Source organism: Herpailurus yagouaroundi, unplaced genomic scaffold (genome assembly GCF_014898765.1).
Source record: "Herpailurus yagouaroundi ecotype Mexico unplaced genomic scaffold, PumYag 188, whole genome shotgun sequence".
Lineage (NCBI taxonomy): Eukaryota > Metazoa > Chordata > Mammalia > Carnivora > Felidae > Herpailurus > Herpailurus yagouaroundi.
The window spans coordinates 24,570,913-24,581,042 of NW_024412419.1; positions in this window are offsets into that span (position 1 = coordinate 24,570,913).

Below are 10,130 nucleotides of genomic sequence, written 5' to 3' on the forward strand. Positions count from 1 at the left end.
AAATCAATTACATAGATCAAACAAACAAACAAACAGAAACAGCAGAACAGATCAACAAAACTAGGAGCTGGTTCTTTGAAAGAATTAACAAAATTGATAAACCCCTAGCAAGACTTACCAAAAAGAAAAAGGAAAGGATGTAAATAAATAAAATCACAAATGAAAGAGGAGAGATCACAACCAACACTGCAGAAATACCAACAATAATAAGAGAATATTATGAGCAATTATATGCCAACAAGTGAAGCAATCTATAAATTCCTAGAAATATATAAACTACCAAAACTGAAACAGGAAGAAACAGAAAATTTGAACAGACCCATAACCAGCAAAGAAATTGAATCAGTAACCAAAAATCTCCCAACAAACAAGAGAACAGGGCCAGATGGCTTCCAGGGGAATTCTATCAAACATTTAAAGAAGATTTAATACCTATTCTTTTGAAGCTGTTCCAAAAAAATAGAAATGGAAGGAAAACTTCCAAACTCATTCTGAGACCAGCATTACCTCGATTCCAACACCAAAGACCCCACTAAGAAAGAGAATTCCAGACCAATTTCCCTGATGAACATGGATACAAAACTTCTCAACAAGACACTAGCAAATTGAATCCAACATTACATTAAAAGAATTATTCACCACAATCAAGTGGGCTTTATTCCCTTGCTGCAGGGGTGGCTCAATATCCACAAATCAAGAAACATGATACATCACATTAATAAAAGAAAGGATAAGAACTACATGATCCTCTCAATAGAGCCAGAAAAAAGCATTTGACAAAACACAGCATTCTTTCTTGGTAAAAACCCTTAAAAGGTTGGGATAGCCTGAACATCATGAAGGCCATATACAAAAGACACAACTAATATAATCCTCAATGGGGAAAAACTGAGAGCTTTCCTCCTAAGGTCCAGAACACGACAGGGATGTCCACTCTGACCACTGTTGTTCAACATAGTCCTGGAAGTCCTAGCCTCATCAATCAGATAACAAAAAGGAATCAGAGGCATACAGATTAGTAAGGAAGACGTCAAACTTTCACTCTTCACAGATGACATGATACTCTATGTGGAAAACCTGGAAGACTCTGCCAAAAAACTGCAAGAAATGATGCATTAATTCAGCAAACTTGCAGAATATAAAATCAATGTACAGAAATCTGTGGCATTTCTGTTTACCAATAATGAAGCAGGAGAAAGAGAAATCAAGGAATCGATCCCATTTGCAATTGCACCAAAACCTACAAGATACTTAGAAATAAACCTAACCAAAGAGGTCAAAGACCTGTACACTGAAACTTATAGAAAGCTTATGAAATAAATGTAATAACACACAAAGAAATGGTAAACCTTCCATGCTCATGGATTGGAAGACAAATTTTGTTAAAATGTCAATACTACCCAAAGCAGTCCACGCATTCAATGCAATCCCTATCAAAATATCACCAGTATTCTTCACATAACCAGAAGAAACAAGTCTAAAGTTTGATTGGACCCAGAAAAGACCCTGAATAGCCAAGGCAATGTTGAAAAAACAAAACAAAACAAAAAAAAAAAAAAAATGAGGAGTGCCTGGGTGGCTCAGTCAGTTAAGCACCAAACTCTCGCTTTGGGCTCAGGTCACGATCTCACGGTTTCTTGAGTTTGAGCCCCATGTTGGGCTATGTCCTGACAGTACAGAGCCTGCTTGGGACTCTCTCTCTCTCTTTCCTTCTTTCTCTTCCCCTCCCCCACTCATGCTGTCTCTCTCTCTCAAAATAAATAAATAAACTTAGAATTTTTTTTTATTAAAAAAAAAGGAAAAAACAACAACAACAAAGCTGTAGGCATCACAATGCCAGACTTGAAGCTGTATTACAAAGCTGTATTCATCAAGACAGTATGGTACTGGTGCAAAAACAGACACATAGATCAGTGGAACAGAATACAGAACCCAGAAATGGACCCACATATGTATGGCCAACTTATCTTCGACAAAGCAGGAAAGAATAGCAAATGGAAAAAAGACCATTTCTTCAGCAAATGGTGCTGAGAAAACTGGAGAGTGACATGCAGAAGAATGAAACTGGACCACTTTCTTACACCATACACAAAAATAAATTCAAAATGGATGAAAGACCTAAATGTGAGACAGGAAACCATCAAAATCCTAGGGGAGAAAACAGCAACCTCTTTGACCTCAGCCGCAGCAAATTTTCATTAGACATGTCTCCAGAGGCAAGGGAAATAAAAGCAAAAATGAACTATTGGGACCTTATCAAGATAAACCTTCTGGGGCACACGGGTGGCTCAGTCAGTTGAGCGTCTGACTTCGGCTCAGGTCATGATCTCACAGTTTGTGAGTTCAAGCCCCACATCGGGCTCTGTGCTGACAGCTCAGAGCCTGGAGCCTGCTTCAGATACTGTGTCTCCCTCTCTCTATCTGCCCCATCCTCACTCATGCTCTGTCTCTCTCTGTCTTAAAAATAAATAAAACATTAAAAATAATTTTTTTAATAAAAAAAAGATAAAACCTTCTTCACGGGAAAGAAAACCATCAACAAAACTAAAAGGCAACTGATAGAATGGGAGAAGATATTTGCAAATGACATATCAGATAAAGGGTTAGTATCCAAAATCTATAAAGAACTTATCAAAGTCAACACCCAAAAGACAAATAATCCAGTGAAGAAATGGGCAGAAGACATGAACAGACACTTTTCCAAAGACATCCAGATGGTTAACAGACACATGAAAAGCTGCTCAACATCACTCATAATCAGGGAAACACAAACCAAAACCACAATGAGATACCACTTCACACCTGTCAGAATGACTAACATTAACAACTCAAGCAACAACAGATGTTGGCAGGGATGCAGAGAAAGGGGAACACTTGTGCACTCTTGGTTGGAATGTGAACTGGTGCAGCTACTCTGGAAAACAGCATGGAGTTTCCTCAAAAAATTTAAAATAGGGGCACCTGGGTGGTTCAGTCAGTTGAGCATCCAACTTCACCTCAGGTCATGATCTCACAGTTTGTGAGTTCAAGCCCCACGTCAGGCTCTGTGCTGACAGCTCAGAGCCTGGAGCCTGCTTCAGATTCTGTGTCTCCCTCTCTCTCTGCTCCTCCCCAACTGACTCGCTCTCTCTCGCTCTCTCTCTCACTCTCTCGCTCTTGCTCTCTCTCAAAAATAAATATTTTAAAAAATTAAAAATAGACCTACCCTATGACCCAGCAATTACACTACTAGGTACTTATCTAAAGGATATAAAAATGCTGATTCGAAGAGACACATGCACCCCAATGTTTATAGCAACACTATCAACAATAGCCAAGTTTTGGAAAGAGCCCAAATATCCACTGACTGATGAATTGATAAAGAAAACATGGTGTATACACACACACACACACACACACACACACACACACACACACACAATGGAATATGACTCAGCCATCAAAAAGAATGAAATCTTTCCATTTGCAACCATGTGGATGGAAGTAGAGTGTATTATGCTAAGCAAAATAAGCCAATCATAGAAAGACAAATATCATATGATTTCACTCATATGTGGAATTTAAGAAACAAAACAGATGAACACAGGGGAAGGGAAGGAAAAATAAAATAAGATAAAAATGGGGGTGAGGGAGGTAAACCATAAGAGACTTTTAAATACTGAGAACAAACTGAGGGTTGCTGGAGGAAAGGTGGGTAGGGGGATGGGCTAAATGGGTGATGGGCATTAAGGAGGGCACTTGTTGGAATGAGCACTGGGTATTGTAGGTAAATGATGAATCACTGAATTCTACTCCTGAAACCAATACTATACTACACGTTAACTCATTTGAATTTAATTTTTTGAAAAAAAGGTGAAAAATAAAATAAATAAAATGCGCAGACTCATCTGCCTGCTCCTCCGTTCAGTGGTCGTGTTTCAGGGAGTGAGCGTGAACCAGACAGAAGTTATGAATATGATTCCTTCACTTTGTCTCAACTCCCTATGTACATCTAATGTTCAAAGATCCCTTCTTTTTTATTTATTTTTTTTTAAATTTTTTTTTCAACGTTTATTTATTTTTGGGACAGAGAGAGACAGAGCATGAACGGGGGAGGGGCAGAGAGAGAGGAAGACACAGAATCGGAAACAGGCTCCAGGCTCTAAGCCATCAGCCCAGAGCCCGACGCGGGGCTCGAACTCACAGACCGCGAGATCGTGACCTGGCTGAAGTCGGACGCTTAACCGACTGCGCCACCCAGGCGCCCCCAAAGATCCCTTCTTACATGCAACATGTACCCCCAAATCAAGTCTTTGTAAATCCATATATATTGTACTTTATTGGAACTCTAAGGAATTTTTAGAGGTAACTGTGACTCCATGTAATTTTCTACCTTCTCCACGTTAGACTTTTGAGCCCCACCTGTGAGTAAGATGCAACTCTCCAAAAATTTCTAATAGGTACTTGATACAAAGTTGATGAATGAAAGAAATGAATGAATGAATGAATGGCTAAAAAGGAAAAGGCAGAGATGAGAATAAGGCTCAGGTTGTGATCTGGGGTGAATGAAGTGGTCACTGAGATAGTCATAGAAGCCCAGAGTTGCAGCTGGCTTTGAAGTAATGTCAGCAGGTTTTACTCTGTGGCCTTCATGTCATTAACTTGTCACTTCCTTAACTGAAAGCTCCTATTTTCTTTTTCCCACCTGAATTACTGCTACTATTCTTGAAGATTCAGCCTAAACGTCCTCACATAAGTCTTTTCTGAACCCAATGTAAGGATTTAGTTACTGCACTCCCTTAGCATTTAGTATGTACTTCTATCACAAGATATATTGATGATTAAGTGCTTTATGACGGCTTATTGCAGTGTGTCTAGTCTGTGGTGATCTTGAAACATGTCAGGAGCCAAATCTTATTCATTATTTATTACTGATGTCCCCAACAAAGTCTAGAACATAATGTAAATTAAGAGAGTGAATTTGGTGAGAGACAAGCTGAGAATGATAAGATACCATAGGTTGAATTATTGGTCCTAATTCGTCACCCCCTTGTAGTAGCACCCTTACAGTATGGCCTCAAGGAGGGCCAAGGTCCTTCCTTGCTACCTGATGTTGACCCTGGACAGCAGTTTTCAAAGTGTGGGACGCAAACATCTGGAAGATGTGGTCCCTGAGATACTTTCAGCGAGGTTATGAGGTCAAAACAATGTTCGTAATAATACTAAGATATACTAATAGTTACTTTTTACACTGAGTTGATATTTTCACCGATGGTGCAAAGGCAACACTGGGTAAAACTGCTAGGGCCTAAGCCTGAATCAAGGCTGTGCCACCAAACTGCACCAGTAGTCACTGTGTTGTTCATAGCCACACATTTGCAGCAAAAGAAAATGGTTTCTCTACAAATTTCCTTGATGAAGCAATAAACAGGATTAACTTTATTAAATCTTGATGTGTGAGACAATGCCTTTGTATGGTCTGCATGAGGAAATGGGAAGTAAGCTTAAAGCACTTGTGCTACATACCCAAGTAGTGTAGGCATGTCCAGGAAAAGCACTGGTGCGACTGAGTTGCAAGCTGCACCGGCTACTTTTTCCATAGAACATCGTTTTTTTCTTGAAAGAATGACTGCACTTTTTTCAGACTGCACTTTGTCAAAAGCAAACAAAATGAGACTGCCACCTCTTGGAAAACACCTGACAACACTCAGCTGCCGATGATACAATTCGAGCTTGTAAGCCAAAATTAAAATTTGCTAAACATTTTGTATCAGTGTACTAAAGACTCTGACTCCATTTTGTACATCTGACAGACCCCACCCCTCTCTCTTTCCCTCTTGCCCCACATTTGGGCAAGCTGATGAGAAAACCCTAGTGCTCTCTCCCTGACTGCCAGCAGAGAAGTTCAAACCACACAAGCCCTGCTGTGCACAGAAATACTCACTCTACTGCCCGCTGCTAACCACAATAAAAACCAATGCCACCAGCCTCTTGTTTCACTCAAGCCATTTCAGACCAGCTTGGTGTGTGCCCTGCTCATCCCAGAAAGCCTCAACTAAAAAGTAATGAGTTATTTTCATATTCTCTCAGAGCAGGTGTGGCATCATCAGTCTTGACGCCCCGACAAATTTTTTGTGAAGAGCTGACCTCACCCTCCACGGACAACTGTGAGACAACAGACACTGTAAGCAGGACGGCCTGGGCAATGACCACTGCTACCTGGGAATCCTTCTCTTGGTATTGGCTTGCTAACCAGCTCAGCTGCCTCTTGGTGGGTGTGCACTTGCGGTTGCTGCCTGCTGGCCAGTGTGCTCCTTGAGCTGTGCCATGGCCGGCTGGGGGGCTTGTATTCTGAACTGTGAGTCCGATTGAGGTGGTTCTAAATCCAGTTGATCTAAGTCAGAAACTTCAATATGTGACACAAATAGGACTAGTGCCCTCTTTAAAGTCACCCTGGGTAGTGTGCTATGGCCCACATCTATATGTCTGTCTCAGACTGAATCACATATCTTGGTTTCACCATAAGCCAGGACTGACTGACTCAAGGCTCAGGGAAGGACTCTTGCCCAGTGACTGTTCTTTGTGGGTACCACTCCAGTTCTATGGAATACTCAGGAACGAACTGATACCCTGTGCAATGTATGTGCCATTGGATGGTCACTCATATGAAGGAGAGCAACTTTATGTGAGGTACAAGCTCCATAGGGAACCTGGTTGGCCAGGACTCTGTGAGACTGAAAGTGCCACTGCTGTTGTTGCCACTTTGTTTCTATTACACACACACACACACACACACACACACACACACACACACACACACATCCTGATTCTCAGCAGTATATGCCTGATGCCTCAAGGCAAAACCCTAATGAAAGTGGACCAGAATGCTTCACCCAAATTTCCCCAAAGGGGCCAGAGGAAACTACACTTTACTGGAAAATTGAAAAAGTGATCACCAAAGACTCTGAGTGCTACCACCTATCAGAATGCTAAGTGGCCATTCCAACCCCACTGGGCTACAAAAGATGGTATTGTGGGGTGAGGTTATGGTGGGGGGGAAGGGTCAAATTCCTGACCCTGATGACACTGACTGGGATTCCCTGGGTGGAGAAGCTTAAATCTAAGACACGGCAAGACCTCCCCTGAAGTCTTCTTCATCACCACTCGAAAAAAAAAAAAATTTTTTTTTTCAGGAAGAAATAGAAATTAAAACAGAAGTCCATGATTTGACCTGATTGGAAACCCAAAATTTACTAAAAGAACTTATTCAATGGGAAGATGAAAGGGGAATCAATTGGCTTTTACACCTCTGGAAGACTAGTTCAGAATTAATTTTAACATTTATTGAGATGTGCCAATTGGCAGGCATATCTCATGATCCAGAAATTAGTAACTTATTAAGAAACCCATTTAATCTATCAAAATGGACCTATAATAATGCATCTCCCTGTGTTTCCTCCCATCCACTGGGTGTTCATGGCATGGAAAATAGCCCATCCCACTTGCCATCATTGCAAATGCTCATGCCTTCCATTGTTGGAAAACCTTGGAGGAAGGACAACAGCTATTGAGGAAAATTGGCATGGTGCAATGGATTTATTGTTATTGAAAATCCCAATGCACCAGAGGCCCTAAGTAGTCCCATACAGAACCTTTTGATGTTGACAGTCAATTTTCCTTAAGAGGGGCACCTCCAAATTATCAAACAGCCTTACTTCCCCTTATTTCCCCTTATTAGCCAGGCTGCCACTATTAAGAAGGCATTAGATGGCCTAGAGTTATTAGTTGCTATTGATGAACAGGATGAAACCCAAATAAATGTTTGCCTATCAAGAAAATAATTGAGAGAATAAGAATTATAAAGGAAGCAATGGTCATCAGAAAGGATGTCCAGGCAACCAACCTCCCCCAAACCAAGATCCCATCAAAGGGCCTGATATTGGAGACTCTAAACTCTGGTCCCAAATCATTTAATTTGGAACATAACCCCTGAAGAGTTATAACTTTCATTATAGCAGACTATTAGGAAGCTACAAGGTCCCCAGTGCCAGGCCACACCAGATGTACAGCAACTTGCCTCCAGACCTCTGTGATTCTCATGCCACTGCTAGCAACTTAAATATCTCCCAGGGGCAACGGGCACTATCTGGGAACAATTGCCCCTATACCTCTCTGGTGGTTCACTGGTCTCCACTGGCAAATTTTTATGGCCTTAATACTGGGCTAAGTTACAAAAATTTAAACAAGATACCCCTATTCTTTTTTTCTGTTTTCACATATAAGTAAAATCGTATATTTATCTTTCTCTGACTTATTTCACTTAGCATAATACATTCTAGTTCTTTCCACGTTGTTGCAAATGGCAAGATTTCATTCTTTTCGATGACTGAGTAATATTCCATTGTATATATATACCACATCTTCTTTATCCATTCATCAGTTGATAGACATTTGGGCTCTTTCCATACTTTGGCTATTGTTGATAGTGCTGCTATAAACATTGGGTTGCATGTGCCCCTCTGAACCAGCATTTTTGTATCCTTTGGATAAAAGTACCTAGTAGTGCAATTGCTGGGTCACAGGGTAGTTCTATTTTTAATTTTTTGAGGAACCTCCATACTGTTTTCCAGAGTAGCTGCACCAGTTTGCATTCCCACCAGCAGTGCAAAAGTGTTCCCCTTTCTCCACATCCCTGCCAATATCTGTTGTTTTCTGAGTTGTTAATATTAGTCATTCTGATAGGTGTGAGATACTAAGATACCCCTATATCCTTAGGAAAGTTATGAGACATAAATACAAGACAAATAGGTATGCTTTACCTTAACCATAAGCACTATTACCTTACCTAAATTCCCCATGGTCATAGTACTCATTGCCCTAAAATATCCCATAGTGGGCATAGACACCCTGACACAAGCAGTAAATGTGAATGAAATGAACTATTTGGCACTTACAGTTGGTTTCACAAAATGGGATCCCATAGACCTTCTCCACACCTCCCTTCCACCTGGTTAAAATACTTCAGACAGCTCAATATATTTTGAAACAAGGTCTACACGAATAAAGAGCCATTACACAAGACTTACTGAAAGAAGGGATCATTGTTCCTACTGTCTCCCTCTTTAATAACCCAATTTGGCCAGTGCTCACTCTAACCTGATGAAAATAAATGGTACCTAACAGTGGTTTACCAATAACCTTAATGCCATGATACCCTCAGTTAAAGTCCCATACCAAATATTTACCCTACTGAGTCCATCCAATCAGCAATTGAAAAGTATTATTCTGGGGCGCCTGGCTGGCGCAGTCGGTTAAGCGTCCGACTTTAGCCAGGTCACGATCTTGCGGTCCGTGAGTTCGAGCCCCGCGTCAGGCTCTGGGCTGATGGCTCAGAGCCTGGAGCCTGTTTCCGATTCTGTGTCTCCCTCTCTCTCTGCCCCTCCCCCGTTCATGCTCTGTCTCTCTCTGTCCCAAATAAATAAACGTTGAAAAAAAAAAATTTTTTTTAAAGTATTATTCTGTTATAAATTTGGCCAGTATGTTCTCTTCTGTACCTATTTTGACAGAATCCCAGTTGAAACTAACCTTCACCTTTAAATGAACACAATAATTGCCTTCCCATGGGGTATTTCAACAGCCCTGCCATCACACTCAGTCTTTGCAGGCAAGATCTTAACTGCATTCAATTTTCTTCAGGAACACAAGTATGACAAGTATGACATCACACTGATTACATCCTCCTCTGAGGAGATTCAAAGGAAACACTCATACAGGATATATAAACATTTGTCATAGCACTTTTCCAGTTAGAGCTGAGCCATTGTTCCCCATAAGATTCAAGGCTCTACCACTTCGATGACATTTCTGGGCACTGTTTGATCAAGGAACCAACTTCTCACCTTACTGGTACCACTGCTTTAAGGAAAGCCCAACAACTTACTGGATCTATTTAGATTTGGAGGCAACATATTCCTCACTTATAAATTTTACTTAAGTCCAGTTTTGTTCTTACTTGTTAACCAGTCCACTTTAAAATGTCCCCTCAATAAAAGTCTGTAAAATCTATTCAAATTGCAATGCAACAGACAACCCATTAATGTTCCCTAAAAATTAGGAAAGGTTACTGCCAGGCAAGAATAGGGTTACAGAGG